This window comes from Micromys minutus, assembly GCF_963924665.1.
Source record: "Micromys minutus genome assembly, chromosome: X".
Lineage (NCBI taxonomy): Eukaryota > Metazoa > Chordata > Mammalia > Rodentia > Muridae > Micromys > Micromys minutus.
In genome coordinates this window covers 29,062,584-29,073,734 of record NC_137970.1, presented here as the reverse complement: position 1 = coordinate 29,073,734, position 11,151 = coordinate 29,062,584, and positions in this window count along the sequence as shown.

Here is an 11,151-nt window from a genome sequence, read left to right as displayed (position 1 = left end):
GTGTGTGTGTGTGTGTGTGTGTGTGTGTGTGTGTGTATGTATGTGTGTGTGTATATGTATGTGTAGTGTGTGTGTGTGTGTGTGTGTGTGTGTGTGTGTGTGTGTATGTGTTCGGGGGGGGGGAGTGGCACAAGAGCACATAGAGGCCAGATTTTAGCCCCTGTGTGTCATTCCTCAAGAGCTAGCCATCCTCATCTTTTTTGAGAAAGGGTCGGTCAGTAACTGAGACTTGGGATTCTTTGATTAGATTAGGTTGATCTATGAGCCTCCAAGCACTGGCTCAAATGTTTGCCGACACAATCAACATTTTTATGTGTGTTCTGAGGATTGAACTCAGATCCTTCTGCTTGTGAGGCAACCACTCTAATGACTGAACTAGCTCCCCAGGCCCTAATGTGGGGGTTGTCGAAAATTTGTGAGTGATTAAAAGGTTTCTAAATGGGCAATGACTAAAACTTAACTCAAAGTCAAAAGCATAGTGAATCTGAGGTGACCCTGGCAGTCCTTGCAGAAATTACATGGTGTTCCTGAAGACTTGGTTCTAAAAGAACTGCACGCACACTTTGCACACTGCTCATGCCATTCTGACACACAGCATCAATAAACCTGCCTAAAATAGCTTGACTCAGACTCCAAGTTGTTGAATGTTATACACTTACTACTGTATATACAAACGTTTCTACCTTATAAAAACATAAGTTGCAGAAAAGAAAGATGCTCAGTATTTTTTTCCTATTGCCATTCTTCAACATGAAAGTATCAAATTAGTCTATATTTGTAATATATTGTTAGAATGTCTGAGTTTAAAAATGCGATTTAGGGCTGGAGATATGGCTCAGTAGTTAAGAGCACTGACTGCTCTTCCAGGGGTCCTGAGTTCAATTCCCAGCAACCACATGGTGGCTCACAACCATCTGTAATGGGATCTGATGCCCTCTTCTGGTGTGTCTGAAGATAGCTACAGTGTACTTATATACATTAAATGAATAAATAAATCTGAAAAAATACCATTTAAACATTCAACATACATGTACAGATTTGCTGATGTTCCCTAGATTATGCCTTAAGGTATTATGAGATATAAAATACCTTATTAAAATGGCAATACTACAGGGACACTGATCAGATCTGATGCCCTCTTCTGGTGTGTCTGAAGACAGCTACAGTGTACTCATATATAATAAATAAATAAATCTTTTAAAATGCGGTTTAATTTGATGACTTGAATTTAATAAAAAAATGAAATCATGGGCTGGCAATGTAACTCAGCAGGTAAAAGAACCTCTGCACAGCCATACACAGGTCCCAAAAATAATAAATGAAAATGCAACAAAAGTCTTTGTTGTTGTTATTGATTTTTGTTGTTGGTGGTGGTGGTAGTGGGGTAGTGGTAGTGGGGTTTCTCTCTATAGCCCAGGCTGTCCTGGAACTCTCTCTGTAGACCTCAAACTCACAGAGATCTACCTACCTCTTCTTCCTGGATTAAAGGTATGTACCACCATCAACCAGCTTCAAAAGCCTTTAAAACTCATTAAGTGAATCTTATCTTGATAGTAGGATAAAATTTCCAACAATACCTGAAAGTATCTTAAGCACATTTCTGTAACCTCGTACTATGTATTTATATGAAGTAGCATTCTCCACATTAACAATTATAAAATCAAAATATCGGCCAACTCCAAAAAGTATAGAAGATTCTCTATGTCCTACAGCATCAGAAATTCAGTAATGATTTAATTTTTATATAAAAATAACTATACACATTCCTCTGATTAGTATACAAATTTCCCTTTGTTTTTGATCAATGATCAAAGTTGTGTGCAACCATATGCTGGTTCAAAACACATTTATTTTTGATATATAATCAGTGTTAGATTTACATTTCTGTTTTGTATAATTATACACCAGAAGTAGCATGAATATTTCATGGATGAAAAGTACCTAGAATAAGAAAAGTTTAAGAAGTCTGGTGTAGTGTCATCACTAGATTTTATCCTAGTATGTCAATCTGTCAGTTTTCCCTACATTTCTGTATATCCAGTATATCTGTATATCAGATATATATGTATGTATGCACACATATATACTTCAGGAATATAATTATACAAAACAGAAATGTAAATCTAACATTAATTATAGATCATAAATAAATGTATTTGAAGCAAATATTTGGTTTTACACAATTTTAATCATTTATCAAAGACAAAGAAAATGCATATACTAATCAGATGAATGTACATATTTATTTTTATATAAAAATATATGTTTTGACATTGATATTTTGTATACATATTGATAGAATGTGTATAAGTTACATATACAATAGTTAACATTGTTAAATCATGTAAAGTACTTTAAACATATAGAAAAGCCACTAAAGGTCAAGAGAGAGAAATGTGTGAATTTTCTGAGTTTGATCCCTAGAACCCTTACAGTAGAGATAACATTGTCCTATAATACACACATGTACTTATGCATACCCACACATTAAAAACAACATACATTTGGATCCTCTTAAACTTGAGTTACAGATGGTTGTGAGCCACCATGTGGGTTCTGGCAATAAAACCTAGGTGGTCTAGAAGAGTCTAGTGCTCTTGAATTCTGCATTATCTCTCTAGATCCTAGTTTCATGTTCATAAGATATGCCTCACTCTAGTTTTCAGCAGTGACCTCTCTTGGGATGGTCGATCAAGACTGAGGCTTGGCCGTAGGATGACAATGTACAAACCAATTCTCCAAGACTCTTATCAGCCGTTCTAGTGGCATGTCCAGAGGAGCCTGAGGAATTTGTTCCCATCTCAAGCTCAGCACATCAATGCATCATCTTCAATCAATCCTAACTGTAGCAAATGCCTCTAAGCCTGCCAATGGGAAATTATCTTTGAACCCACGTGATTACCTGTCCAGAGTTTTCTTCTGGGACCCAATGCCTAGAGACTTTGCTTAGGGTTCCATCCTAAATTTATTATCATCCCACACAGAGTATCACGCTCAGTCTTCTGGCTAGTTTTGCCTATTTGGGGACAGTTTCTTGGCTGTCAGGGCATCCCAAAGCAAGGTTACAGATGAATGCCTGGAAAGGCACTAATGATGGTGAAATAGGCTGCTTTGTGGGATCTTTAGTTTTAAATGGTAGTCCAAAAGGCCTTTCTTGTACTTAACAGAGGTAAATGCACCTTCCTCTCCTTCCGGAGAATTATTTGTCTTCTTCATTGATCCATGTCCCCATGAGCTTTTATCATTTTTCATCATCCAGAAGAATGCATTGGAGATGAAGATTTTTTAAACGTATGTGTTGAGCTATTTCCCCAGTTTCTTCCAACACTGCCCAAACACAGCAGAAATGTTTTTAGCTGTTTTATAGTGCCATCTGCTGACAAAGCAGCAGGTACCTTCAAGTATTTCACAGTGTAGTTTACAAGGACATTTGTTTCTTCCTTAAAGGGAAAAGAAGCATTGTGTTTCCTTGGTTAAGGTCAGAGTTGTTTTGCATTTGTCTTGTTTTGCTGTTACACAGAAGAATTCTGCTTCTACATGGCCACCAACCTTTCAAAAGGTGTAAAGCAAGCTGAGGAAGATTGCAAAAAGCTCGTAAATCCCAATACTGGGAAGGCAGAGTCAGGAGGATCAGGAGTTCAAGACCAGCCTAGGACAAACAAACAAACAAGCAAACAAATGCAAAACCAATCCCCACCAAATAAAGCCCAAAGGAACTAGAGAAATAGCTTTTTTTTGAGAAATAGCTTTGAGTTTTATTCCTTGAACCCACACTGGATGGCCTACAACTGCTTATAACTCCAGTTCCATGGGATTTGATGCCTCCAAGGGTACCACACTCATGTGTTCTTTCTTTCTGTCTCTCTTTTTCCCCCTCTCTCTTTAACATACACATACAAAATTTTTTTAAAACAACTTTATTTTACAAAACAAAGATAAATGTACAGATTTTAAACATTTCTTGCTTAAAATTATACATTTTTTGTCAGTACTTTTTTCAGATTTTAACATAATTTTTACAAAAAACTATATGAATATATTTTTTAGTCAGTACTTGATTTTTTTCAAGGTTTGATTGTATGCCTTGAAAACTTAAAAGTTACAATGAGCTAAAGTACATGTAAAACAAAATGTAACATGGAAATAGTTAAAGTTTTCTTGTTTTGTAAATATTTTTTTGTTTTGTTTTGTTTTCTTTATTTCTTGGACTTCATACAGTCTGTGAGTTGTTTCTGGGGGAGTGCAAGCCTCTGGGGTTAGCATCCTACTATCAGTGACTGCATATTATATCTGTTCTTTTGTGACTGGATTATCTCACTCAGGATGATATTCTCTAGATGCAGCCATTTTCTTAAGAATTTGGTTAAGTCATTGTTTCTGGTGGCTGAGTAGTATTCCATTGTGTATATGTACCACAATTTTTGTATCCATTCATCTTCTGAAGGACATATGGGTTCCTTCCAGCTTCTGGCTATTATAAATAGAGCCGCTATGAACATTGTGGTGCATATATATTTGTTGTGTATTAAAGTGTCTCTGGGATATATGCCCAGAAGTGGAACAGCTGGGTCTTCAGGTAGTACTATATCCAATTTTCTGAGGTATCGCCAGACAGATTTCCAGAGTGGTTGTATTAGCTTGCAACCCCACCAACAGTGGAGAAGTGTTCCTCTTTCTCCGCAGCCTCGCCAGCATCTGCTGTCATCTGAGTTTTGGATCTTGGCCAATCTGACTGGTGTGAGGTAGAATCTCAGGGTTGTTTTGATTTGCATTTCCCTGATGGCTAAGGATGTGGAGCACTTCCTCAGATGTTTCTCGGCCATTCGGTGTTCCTCAACTGAAAACATTTTGTTTAGCTCTGTACCCCATTTTTTAATAGGGTTATTTGATTCTAAGGTGTCTAGCTTTTTGAGTTCCTTGTATACCTTGGATATTAGGCCTCTATCTGATGTGGTGTTGGTAAAGATCTTTTCCCATTCTGTTGGTTGCCGTTTTGTTTTCTTGACGATGTCCTTAGCCTTACAGAAATTTTGCAATCTCATTAAGTCCCATTTGTTAATCTTTGACCTTAGAGCTTGAGCCATTGGTGTTTTGTTCAGAAAATTTTCTCCTGTGCCTATGTGTTCTAAGGTTTTCCCTACTTTCTCATCTAATAGTTTCAGTGTATCTGGTTTAATGTGGAGATCTTTGATCCAGTTACACTTGAGCTTTGTACAAGGAGATAAGAAAGGGTCTATTTTCATTCTTTTGCATGCTGAGTGCCAGTTGGACCAGCACCATTTGTTGAATAGGCTGTCCTTTTTCCATTGAATGTTTACTGCTCCTTTGTCAAAAATCAGGTGACCATATACATGAGGGCTCATTTCTGGATCTTCTATTCTATTCCATTGATCCACATGCCTATTTCTGTACCAGTACCATGCAGTTTTCAGCACTATTGCCTTGTAATATAGCTTGAGGTCAGGGATAGTGATTCCCGCAGATTTTTTTTTTTTGTTGTTGAGGATGGATTTCGCTATTCTAGGTCTTTTGTTATTCCATATGAAATTGCACATTGATCTTTCCAATTCCATGAAGAACTGGGTTGGAATTTTGATTGGGATTGCATTGAATCTGTAGATTGCATTGAATCTGTAGATTGTTTTAGATAGGATGGCCATTTTTAAGATGTTGATTTTTCCAATCCATGAGCATGGGAGATCTTTCCATTTTCTGAGATCCTCCTCAATTTCTTTCTTTAGAGGTTTGAAGTTCTTGTCATACAGGTCCTTCACTTGCTTAGTTAGAGTCACACCAAGGTATTTCATAGTTTTTGTGATGATTGTGAAGGGTACCTTTTCCCTAATTTCTTTCTCCACATGTTTGTCCTTTGAGTATAGGAAAGCTACTGATTTGTTTGAGTTAATTTTGTATCCAGCCACTTTGCTGAACTTGTTTATCAGCTGTAGGAGTTCTCTGGTGGAATTTTTGGGGTCACTCAAGTACACTATCATGTCATCGGCAAAGAGTGATGTTTTTATCTCTTCCTTTCCGATTTGTATCCACTTGATCTCCTTTTGCTGTCTAATTGCTCCAGCCAGGACTTCCAGTACTATGTTGAATAGGTAGGGGGAGAGTGGGCAGCCTTGTCGAGTCCCTGATTTTAGTGGGATTGCTTCAAGTTTCTCGCCATTAAGTTTGATGTTGGCTGTTGGTTTGCTGTATATTGCTTTTATTATGTTTAAGTATGGGCCTTGGATTCCTTTTCTTTCCAGGACTTTTAACATGAAGGGGTGTTGGATTTTGTCGAATGCTTTCTCAGCATCTAGTGAGATGACCATGTGATTTTGGTCTTTGAGTTTGTTTATATGGTGGATTACGTTGATGGATTTCCTTATGTTAAACCATCCCTGCATCCCAGGGATGAAGCCTACTTGGTCATGATGAATGATCGTTTTGATGTGTTCTTGGATTCAGTTTGCAAGGATTTTGTTGAGTATTTTTGCATCAATGTTCATAAGTGAGATGGGTCTGAAGTTCTCTTTCCTTGTAGGGTCTTTGTGTGGTTTAGTTACGAGGGTTATTGGAGCCTCAAAAAATGAGTTGGGTAATATTCCATCTGATTCTATCTTTTGGAATAGTTTGGAGAGTATTGGTGTTATATCCCCAATAAATGTCTGATAAAATTCTGCACTGAACCCGTCTGGACCTGGGCTTTTTTTGGTTGGGAGGCTTTTGATGACTTCTTCTATTTCTTTAGGTGTTATAGGGTTATTTAGATGGTTTTCTTGGTCCTGGTTTAACTTTGGGACCTTGTATCTGTCTAGGAATTCATCCATTTCCTCCAGATTTTTCAATTTTGTGGAGTATAAGTTTTTGTAGTAGAATCTGATGATTTCTTGAATTTCCTCAGTTTCAGTTGTTATGTCCCCACTTTCCTTTCTGATTTTGTTAATTTGGATACTCTCTCTTTGCCCTCTAGTTAGTCTGGCTTATCAATCTTGTTGATTTTCTTAAAGAACCAACTCTTTGTTTTGTTGATTTTTTCAATGGTTCTTTTTGTTTCTATTTGGTCTATTTCTGCCCTAATTTTGATTATTTCTTGCCGTCTACTCTTTTTGGGTATATCTGCTTCCTATTGTTCTAGGACTTTTAGCTGTGCTGTCAGGTTGCTGATGTGAGCTCTCTCCAGTTTCTTTTTGGAAGCACTTAGGGCTATGAGTTTTCCTCTCAATACTGCTTTCATTGCATCCCATAGGTTTGAGTATGTTGTGTTTTCATTTTTGTTGAATTCTAGAAAATTCTTAATTTATTTCTTTATTTCTTCTTTGACCCTGCTATCCTTTAGCAGAGTGTTGTTTAGTTTCCATGTGTATGTGGGCATTTTGTTGTCTTTGTTGTTGTTAAAGACCAGCCGTAGACCATGGTGATCTGAGAGGATGTATGGGAGTATTTCAATCTTTTTATATTGATGGAGGCTCATTCTGTGTCCAGTTATGTGGTCAATTTTCGAGAAGGTGCCATGGGGTGGTGATAAGAAGGTGTATTCTTTTACTTTAGGATAGTATGTTCTGTATATATCTATTAATTCTAGTTGGTTCAAAGTCTGCTAGTTTTGCAGTGTCCTTGTTCAGTTTCTGTTTCCCTGATCTCTCCATTGGTGAGAGTGGGGTATTAAAGTCTCCCACTATTATTGTGTGGGGTGAAATGTATTTTTTGAGCTTTAGTAGGGTTTCTTTTATAAATGTGGGTGCTTTTTTATTTGGAGCATATATGTTAAGGATTGAGAGTTCCTCCTGACAGATTTCCCCGGTAATGAGTAAAAAGTGTCCTTCTTTATCTTTTTTGATAACTTTTGGTTGGAAATTTACTTTATTCGATATTAGAATAGCCACTCCAGCTTGCTTCTTGGAGCTGTTTGCTTGGAAGTTTTTTTCCCACCCTTTTACTCCGAGATAGTGTCTGTCTCTGTCTCTGAGATTAGTTCCCTGTATGCAGCAAAAGGCTGGATTTTGTTATGTATCCAGTCTAATAGTCTATGTCTCTTTATTGGGGAGTTGAGACTATTTATGTTAATAGATATCAAAGAATAGTTGTTTCTGTTTCCTGCCATTATTGCTTTTTTGGGTTGAGTGTGTCTGTGTTTTTTTCTTCTTTTAGTTTTCTTATTTAGGAGTTTTCTTGTTTTTACTAGGCTGTATTTTCCCTAATTTTATTGGGTTTTCCACCTATAATTCGTTGTAGTGCTGGGTTTGTGGTCAGATATTGTGTGAATTTTGATTTGTCTTGAAATATCTTTGTCTCTCCATCGATGGTGATTGATAGTTTTGCTGGGTATAGCAGCTTGGGCTGGCACTTGTGCTCTCTTAAGGAGTGCATGATGTCTGTCCAGGCTCTTCTAGCTTTCATAGTCTCTGTTGAGAAATCAGGTGTGAGTCTGATTGGTCTGCCTTTATATGTTACCTGACCTTTTTCCCTTACTGCTTTTAGTATTCTTTCTTTACTTTGGGCAGTTGATGTTTTTACTATTATGTGTCAGGAGGTATTTCTTTTCTGGTCCAACCTATTTGGAGTTCTGAAGGCTTCTTTTATGCTCGTGGTCATCTCATTCTTGAGGGTAGGGAAGTTTTCTTCTATGATTTTGTTGAAGATATTTACTGTTCCTCTTAGTTGATACTCTTCTCCCTCTTCTATTCCTATTATCCTTAGGTTCGGTCTTCTCATTGTGTCTTGGATTTCCTGGACATTTTGGATTAGGAGCTTTTTGTTTTTTGCATCTTCTCTGGCTGTTTTGTCTATGTTTGCAATGTTGTCTTCTGCCCCCGAGATTCTCTCTTCGATCTCTTGTAATCTGTTGGAAATGCTTGCTTCTGTGACTCCTGATTTCTTTTTTTGGTGTTCTCACTCTTGGGTTATCTCTTTTAGCGTTTTCTTTATTGTGTCAATTTCTGTTTTAATTTCCCTCTTCCATTCCTTTATTTCTTTGGTTCTGTTTTCCTCTAGTTCTTTGAGTTCTTTGAGTGTTTTTCTTGTTTCTTCTTTAAAAGCTTCTGAATCTTTTTGCTTTTCCTCCCTTTCTTGTTTAAGTATCTCTATCAGCATCTTGAGGTATGATTTCAGGTCTGTGTCTTCTTTTTCTGGAGTGTTTGGAATTCCGATGTTTGCTGTTACGGGAGAGCTGGGTTCTGGTGTTGCTAGATTGTCTTGGTTTCCTTGGGATATACTCTTTCTCTTTCCTCTTGCCATTTTGTTGTCAGTGATATGTTCTTGCCTTTCTCTTGTATCTGGTCTGTGTCCCGGGTTCTCCACTGGTCCAGGGGTCAGATGGGCCGAGTCCTGTTTTATGCCTCAGAGTCGTCGGGTGTGAGCAGAAGTTCCAACGTTCTGTTTCTGGTTGCTGGATCAGGCAGGGCAGGGCAGGGCAAGGCAGGGGGTGCACTTTCTGTGTGTACTCCGCAGAGATCTCTCTGCTCCCCGGCAGCCCAGGTCTCCCACCCACCAGTTGCTCAGCCTCTACGAGCCTCCGTTCCGGGTGGCAGATGGGCCAGGCTCTGCTCTGCGTCCTGAAGTCGCCTCCGGGTGGAAAGAGAAGTTCTAATTTTCTGTTCCCAATTGCTGGATCGGGCAAGGCAGGGCAGGGCAAGTTAGCGTGTGCACTTTCCGTGTACACTCCGCAGAGATCTCTCTGCTCCCCTGCAGCCTAGGTCTCCCACTCACCAGTTGCTCAGCCTCTATGAGCTCCCGTTCCCGGTGGCAGATGGGCCAGGCTCTGCTCTGCGTCCTGAAGTCGCCTCCGGGTGGAAACAGAAGTTCTAATTTTCTGTTCCCAATTGCTGGATCGGGCAAGGCAGGGCAGGGCAAGGTAGGGTGTGCACTTTCCGTGTGCACTCTGCAGAGATCTCTCTGCTCCCCGGCAGCCCAGGTCTCCCACCTGCCAGTTGCTCAGCCTCTACCACACATACAAAATTTAAAAACTATATTTTATGAGTGGGTGACAGAAGACTGGCATGGGTGAAAGAAGACAGACCAGACCAAATTGGCTACCATCCCCACCAAGATTTAGTGCTTTGAGACTGCCTACCCCACAACTACTCCATCTCCCAGCTACTGGAGTGTGTGGAGAAGCCAGTCTTGCAGAATTAGGGGTCATTACTCAATAGGGCCTGCCCTAGGCCCATTGGCTCTAGCCCCCAGCATGGAAATTCTGTTGCTGAAGCCCTTGCTGCTTGCCCCCTCCCCCAACTGGGAGACTGAGAACATGGGCAATGGTACTACCTACAGGCTACCCAGAAAGCCTTGGAGTGGTCGAGATCAGGTGTAGCATCCTGGAGCTAGCATAGAGGCTTTTCTCAGATGCCCTGCTTAGCCTCAGGATCACTCTGCTGACTCTGGGCAACAGGAGAATATCCAACATGAGTCTTGGCAATGGGCCAGTATTGGTGGTATGTCAGAAACCAAAGACATGAGCCAGACCAATGATTCACAGCAATCGATGTTTGTCTGTAAAGCTGGTTGGGAAAAGAGTGTACTGTGTGCCTCACTGAAGTTTCCAGTGACACTAAGACAAGCAAGTGTGAGATGGAGAGTTGAGAGAGGTGGGAGAGATGGAGAGATGGGAGAGATGGGAGAGATGGAGAGGTGGGAGAGATGGAGAGGTGGGAGAGATGGAGAGGTGGGATAGTTGGAGAGGTGGGAGAGATGGAGAGCAGAGTAATATGCAGTAGAAAGAGGGAGGATTAGAGACTTTTAACAATGGTCATGGGTGTGAGAGAAGTCTGTGGTGGACCAGAGAGCTTGTTGCTACGTAGGGCAGAGAGGGGGATGTAGAGCAGCCTGAGGCTAGTACAGACCTCCACACCTCAACATGTTGCCCAATTACACGATCTGCCTGATTTTGAGCAACAGCAGGATGTGTAAGATGAAGAGCCAATCTTCTTATTTTCTGGGTTGGACTTCCTCGAAAGACCACCCCCACAGGCCATGCTGGTGCCCACGGTCCATGATACTGCTCCAGGCCAATTTGAAGACCAAGGTTCATGTGGATGTAAGTGGTCTGGACTGCCATTAGAAACCAGGTTAACACCCCTAGTCTATGCTACAGCAGGGCTCCAAGTTAGTATCCATGGTTTGGATTTCTGCCTGAGGCCATGTTGATGTCCCTGCTCCATGCTG